The sequence below is a fragment of the Monodelphis domestica genome, chromosome X, assembly GCF_027887165.1.
Source record: "Monodelphis domestica isolate mMonDom1 chromosome X, mMonDom1.pri, whole genome shotgun sequence".
NCBI classification, from domain to species: domain Eukaryota; kingdom Metazoa; phylum Chordata; class Mammalia; order Didelphimorphia; family Didelphidae; genus Monodelphis; species Monodelphis domestica.
This window is the reverse complement of record NC_077235.1, coordinates 391,934-399,271: the sequence shown is the minus strand read 5'-3', so window position 1 is coordinate 399,271 and position 7,338 is coordinate 391,934.

The window sequence follows — 7,338 nt, the reverse complement described above, 5'->3', positions numbered from 1 at the left end:
ACCTGCCCCAGCCCAGCCTTTCTCTGGAGCCCCCCTGCAGGGGCCTCGACATCCAGGGATTTTGCGCAGTTCCAAAGTCCTGTGACCCCTTGTAGCACTCTCAGTTAATGTGCCCTTCTGGGCCAAAGGGAGTAGGGGAGCCAGCCAGCCCCAGGCCCAGCGCTTGAGCTGTCCCTTGGCACCAAGGGGAACAGTTCGCCAAGCCTGAGCCCACCCTTCATGCAGAATTTCTAGCCAGTCGCCCTTCTGCCCCCTGGCCATCTGCCAGGCCTCGACCAGCTTAGGACCCCCACTGGTCCCTGGCAGCAGCATGTCCCTTTTCTTCCCCTTTGGGAGAAAACCTAACCCTCCAATGGCCCAAACCCAAGCCGCACGCATGTGGGCACTCCTCTGTCAGATGCTGCCTAAACTGGGAACTGGGTCACCAAGGCCAGGCAGGGCAAGAGGGAGCTAATGCAAGCCAGAAGTGGCCAGGGAGGCAGGGAGTGACCCAAGTCACTGCTACCTGGACTTGGGAGGGTTCATACAGGGGCGCCCAACGGGCAGATCTTTCCTGGAGCTCTAGGCCTGGCCTGCAGCCGGCTTAGGAAGGAGGGTTGGGAAAAGTGGGCAGGGCATAGATGGGGCCCAGGTGCCTCACAACTGCAGGGAGGGCCTTTATAAAGTGGACGCTTGGGGGGCTCCGTGGAGAGAGAGCCAGACCCAGAGACAGGAGGACTCAGGTGCTTGCCAGCTGTGGGACCCTGGGCAAGTCACTTCACCCCCACTGCCTGCTTTGGATGGAGTACTTAGTATTGATTCAGAGCCAGAGAGTGAGGCTTGTAAGAAATGGGATGGAAAGTGGCAGGAGCCCAAGCAGAGGGAGAGTGGGACGGTGTCAGGCCCGGTTCAGGCGATTCTCATTTGGTGGCCGAGAAACCAGCAGCCAGCTGTCTGGCAATCTCTGCCTGTCCACCTGGCTCTCAAGCTCTCTCCCCATCTCCACTCCTGAGTGGGGATGACCTGGAGACAGGAGACGCCACCGCAGGCAGGCAGCCCCCTGACCCCCGGCAGCTAGCGTCACCTCCTCCCAGCACTCAGTCCAGCCCTCAGCGAGAACTTCTCCGGCCTCCCCTTCAGCAGCTCACCTGCTCACTTGGCTCATTCTCCTCCACCCTGCACTCAGTGCCAGAAATGGAGGCCTCGGGAAGGAGAAAGTGCCCCTAACAGATCTCGGGGGCTCCCTCTTTCCATCTTTGGGCCTCCATTTCCCTTCCCGCATGACAGGATACGATACTGTGCGATGTAGGGGGCAGGGAAGCAAGGGACCTGGGTTCAAATTCAGAGTGTGGGAAGTTTGGCATTCACTTGCCCTCTCCTGGTCTCACTGTCTGCATCTGTAACACGCAGGGCTTGGACCAGATGCCTCTCTTCCATCTCTAAATCTAAAACACAAGCCTTGTGCCTCAGAGGCTTCGGGGTCTCACCAGTAAAATGAGAAACTAAGCTACTTCTGCAAGGTAGCTTGCAGAAGGGGGCTTTTTCCCTCTGGGCCTCAGTTTCCCCCTATGGCATTTGAAGGAACTGGACAGCATCTCCCTGCCCTGATGCCAACACTGACATCTTTTGGGGGGAAACTCAAAGCTAAGTGATTTCCCCCTTCCCTCTGCTTTGTGGCACAACGTCTGAGGCTTTCCGAGGTGTCTGTGGGCATCATCATTTAAGGGACTTGCCCAGGATCAGCATGCCAGAAGGTGGCAGGATTGATACATCTTGCTTGCAAACCTGCATGGGAAAGGCCTCCCTGGGCAGAGGAAAAGGACAGGGTCTGCAGTGGGGGGGAACAAGGCTCTTTGCTCTGGAGCTAGGCCAAAGGGCTCCAGAAGAGCAGGCCGAGTGCCACAATATGTCTGGTTCGGTATTTCCCCATTACTCATGAACTTCTGAAAATTGTCTTTTATTCCCCAATTACACATAAACCCAATCTTGAACATTTGTCTTTTCAAAGTCTCAGTTTGGCTTCTCCCCTTCCCCCACCCCAAGAAGTGAGCAATTTGATGGAGGTTCAATGGTAGTCATAGTCGTGCAAAACGCATTTCCCGAAGAAAAAGAAAGTCCAAAAAGAAGTGAGGATTTTCCCTTCCGTTCTCTCCCTGGGAGCTGGCTCGGGTCACCACCCGCCTGCCCGCAGCTGTCTGCTGCCCATCATTGGAGCACACTGCCATTGGTACCAAGTTCGCTGGCTTCTGCTCACTGCAGGCCGTCCCAGGTTTCTCTGATCTACTCTGTTCTCACAACACAAGACTATGCCCAGGCACACGTCACAGCTTATCTAGCCCTTCCCTGGTGCCACCAGAAGGGCTGCTAGGAATCTTTTGGCACCAACAGGCCTTTTGCTCTTTGGGATACTGAGCCAGGAGTGGTATTGCTGGGGCAAAGGATCTGTGTGCATGCACGGTCCAATGCCCCAAATGGCTTTCTAGGGTGCTGGGATCAGCCCCCTCCAACATGTCACGTTAGCTAAACTGATAGGCACGACGCCAGGTGGGTGACTTAGGGCATTTCCTCACGTGACTGTCCATAGCTTTGGTTTCTTCTGAAAACTGCTGTTCATATCCTTCGGGAAGCTCCATTGCCCTTTATGGCTCAGAAATGAGGCCTCTAGCAGAGAAGAAACGCGCTAGAAAACTGTGTTTCCCATCCTCCTGTTCATCTTGGCTGCATTGGCAGCGTTTGCATGCATGCTTTTTAACTGCATGTAATCAGGAGACTCCATTTTAGCTGCCAGGATCCTTGATGTCCCTTCTTTGCTTACAAACTCTTCCCTTATCCAGAGACCCAATAGGTAGAGTTTTCCGTGCTCCCCTAATGTAGTTGTGATATCCCCTTCCATGTCTAAGGCATGTACCCATTTGGACCAAATTTTCCCAGCAATTTTGGTCAGATTGCAAGTTACCTTTTCTGTTGTGGACTGTGTACCCCTGTTGTCCCACTGAGCCACCACCTTTTTTGGGGGGGTAAAATCCTTCCTTTCCATCTTAAGAGGAGTCAATACTGTGTATCAGTTCTAAGGCAGAGAAAAGTGAGACTAGCTCAGGATCACACAGCTAGGAAGTGTCCAAAGCTAGATTAGAATTAGAACAGAAACCCCCCCACTACTCATTTCTTAGCCAGCACCAGATTGTTTTGATGATGACCGCTTTGTGGGACGTTTTGAAATCCAGAACTTTTAGGCTTCCTTCCTTCCCATTCTTTTTTTTTTTTTTTGGAGGGAGGGTTGTTGGTTTTCATTGATTTCCTTGATCTTCTCCACTGTTTCTTCTCCCATATGAATTTTACTTTCTTTCTTCGCTTTATAGAATAATTCCTTAGTAACCTGATGAGTATCACATTGAAAAAGTTCACTTCAAAGGGTCATTTTTAGTCCATTGATTGGCTCAGCTTAGCCATGAGCAGTATTTCTCCAGTTGTTCAGATCTGTCTTTGTGTGAAAGGTGTCTTGGAGCCAGCTGGGTTCAGATGATCCTCAGATTTGTCTCAGCAGACAGACTTCTTAGGTTGTCTGCACTTCGTTTAATTTCAGTTTCTCAGTTTTGTGGGTCGTTTATTGCAATGCTGATGATTTACTTGGACATATTGGAAGTCCTGCAACTTTGCTAAAGCTGTTTATTGTTTCAGCTAGTTTTTTTAGTTGGTTCTCTCAGGTATGCCGTCATATCGTCTGCAAAGAGGGAGAGTTTGGTCTCCTCATCACCTCTTTCTAGTCCTTCCATTTCTTTTTCTTGTCTTCTTGCTCCAACTAGCATTTCTAGCACAATGTCGAAGAACAGCAGCCATACAGACATCTCTGTTTCCACCCTGGTCTTCCTGTGGATGGATGCTCACTTTTGGTCTTAGCTGTTTTGATCATTTTGAGAAAAGCTCCATTTGTCCCAAAGTTCTCTAGTGCTTTTAAGAAGAATGGGTGCATTTTGTCAAAGGCTTTTTCTGCATCTGTTGACATCATCCTGTGGTTTCTGTTGGTTCTCTTCTTGACATGGTCAATGATACTGATAGTTTTCCCAATATTGAACCAGTCCTGCGGCATTCCTGGGATAAACTCCAGTCAGTCACATAGCAGCATCTGCTCCTTGGGCTATATTGTCGTAATCTCCTTTCTTGTATTTTATTTGAAACGTTTGCATTGATATTCATTAAGGAAATTCCGTTTTCATTTTTGTTTAGCCAGTCACACCATGCTTGGTTGGACTACTTTACTTCTTTCTTTCTTTCTTTCCCAGAACACTGGGATTGTTCCTGAAATGCGTGGTTGTATTCCCTCATGAACCCATCATCAGGCCCTTCCTGGGGATTTTCTTCTCAAGAGATGATCTATTGACAGCTTGTTCGATTTCCTCCTCTTAGACCAGGTCATGTAAGTATTCTCTTGCCCATTCTGTGAACCTGGAGACTTTCTAGTTTCAGAGTTCTCCTGGCATACACGAAAAAGATAACTCCTAATGACTGCTTGAACATCACCTTCGTTGGTGGTGCATTTACCCTCCTCAATCAATGATTTCTCCATCTTATTTTATTTTCCATAAAAGCAGCCCTTAGTTTGACTTACGAGTTTGTTTTTTAAACACTTCAATTTTAGGAACTTCTCATTTGGTTTTTCAGGATTTTCATTTTGGTGTTGAATTGGGGGGGGTAGTTTAGTTTAGTCCCCCCCCCCCTCATGTTCTTAGTGGTGTGCCCAATTCATTGATATGCTTCTTCTCTCTTCTATTCACCTACATACACGCTTAAAGCTATGGCCATTTTCTCTTACATGCTGTTTTGGCTGCATCCCACTGATTTTGGTTTGTCCCATCCTCATTCTCTTAGTAAAATCATTGTTTCTTTGATTGCTTCTTCAACCCACTCATTCTTTAGGCTTAAGATTCTTTTTTCGTGGCATTTTGGATCTATGCTTCCATGGCCGTTTCTTGAAACGAATTTTTATCACTGTGGCCTGAAAGGGGCACGTTCTCATATTTCTGCATCTGCTTCTGAGAGTCTCATGCCAGTTTGGGGGAAGGAGCCATGGAGCTCCGAGAGGGGAAAAGTTGCAGGCCTCTCCCCATCCCCAAGACTAGTTTAACTATTTCTTCCTGTAATTCAGTACTTGGCCTCCTTTGGGAAGAAATTCTCTCTTCTGCCCTGGATGCCCAGTATGTCAACACCTCTTACAGTGTGGCTTCCGATCTCATCACCTAGTTGAAAGTGCTGTCTCCAGCTACCATTCTCCTTGAGCCCATGCAGCCTCTGCACCCTCTTTTCCTCAATTTGGGGACTCCCCCCCACTTTTGTCTCTCAGGCCCCCTTCTCCTCTGTGCTACTTCCCATCAGTTTCATTACTATTGCTATGGTGACAGCGTTCACATCCACCTACCTCTAACGGTACCCCAAAAGACCCTCCCTCACAACCCTGCACACCTGGATCATTGTAATGACCTGTTGTGTGTGTGCAAGCGCTCTCGTGGGGGGGAGATGGGATCTGCCTGCCTCCAGTCCATCCTCCAAAATGACCAGGTCCCTAACTCCTCTACTGGCTCCCTAATGAGTCCAGGATCAAACCCACAATACTATTTGGCCCGCAGAGCCCTTCATCCATCACCTGGCAGTCTTCTTACGTGCCACTCCCATGATATCCATTCTTGGTTCCCAGAACGTGTCACCTCACCTTCTAGCTCTACTTTCTCCCCTCCAGGCTTCCTTGGGATCTTTTTAGTTTTGTTCACCCTGACTTTTTTCTCCATTCCACTGACAGCACCTTGAGGGCAGGGCCTGGCACTCAGCATAGGTTAAGGTGCTGCTCTTCCTGCCTGCTCCTCTCTACTGACTCCCAATCTGGGAGCATGGAGAGGCAGCAGTTCACCCAGCTCATCTTAGCCAATCAGTGTTTTGTTTTGGATCAAATGGAATGAGTGGGTTTGATGAAGTTTCATGCCTAGAAGGGTGCCTTCAGCCCTTCTCCAGTAAGGTCACTGGCTGAAGACACTGCCCAAGTTGGCCATCTGGTGACAAGCCAAAGCCTCCCTCCCCTCCCCATCCTGCATGGGGGCAGCTGCTAGGCCTGGGCTTTATCACCTCCCATGCCTTGTGCCCCCCCCAATATCGAGCTTCTTGCTTTGCCTCCACAATGCTCCCTCACTCTGACCCCCACAGGCTCAGGTTCTGGCCGCCATTCACATGGTCTTGGCTGGTCCCCGAGAACACAGATGATTGCTCATACTCATCTCCAAGCCTGATGGCTCTGGGCACTTCCTGAACACATCACCCTCCCTTTGTCCCTTAAGGTTCCATGGGCCAGACCTGGGAATTTCAAGGGCCTGGCTCCTAGCAAACCTGGATGCTAGACCCACTGCAGTCAAGGGCTGCCAAACTGCTAGCATGAAGAAGGCCGCAGAGAGCTGGAGAATGAATGGCCTTGCATGTGGCGGCGCCAGTCTTAGCTTCTAGACCACTGGGCTGATGATGGCTCCTCAATCCTTGGTTGTTTCTTGCTCTGACTCAGCTTCTCCCTTTTCTCCCAAGTCTAGCCACTTAATCAGGTGTCATTGGGCCACCCCAAAAATCATTTCCCTCCCTCCCCCAGCTCACTGGCTGGCAGCCAATGGATACAGTGGAGATGGATTTGGGCCCAACCAGCTGTCACCTCATCCCCACCACCCAGGCCTGAGACAGAGCTGGAAAAGTCAGTGGTAAGTGACTGACTCTGAGCCTTGGGCTGTGTGTGTGTCTGAGATCCTTGCTTGGGGCCTCATGTGGGTGCACGGGCTTCTTCACCACCTTGTGCAAACCTGACCCTGTGGTGAACTGTGTGTAGAGTCCCTTGGAGTGAGCAGGGGCCCAATGGCCTTGTCACTCCCAACTCACAGGAATGGCCAGATTTAGGGTCCTCTGAGGTCATCTCTACCAGCCGCCCATGAAGCCTATAGTGGGCAGGGGAAGACAAGAAGCCCCAGAGGAAGACTACCCACCCCCCCCCCCCCTGCCACCCCTGAATCCCTGAGCCACAGGAAATTCTGCCCTGGGCTTTACTTCATGCTGCTAACCCATGACCCCAAAGGTTGCAGGAGGCCCTTGTCTGTGTATACCTCCAGCTTCAAGCCCAGGACTTGTCACAGGGTGGGCTGTTCATGGAACTGCAATCTTGCCCCTCCACTGGGAACGGATGAGGCCAAGGGTCTTGCCTCCTCTTCCTTCTGGCCCAGGCACCCATGCTGAAGAGAGACGCCTCTCCTCCCCTCCACATTCAAACCATGGCTCCATTCTGCAGCCCCCCAAGGCTGGGCATTTGGGACTCCCTCCTCCCCTCCTTGGGCTTTCCTCTAT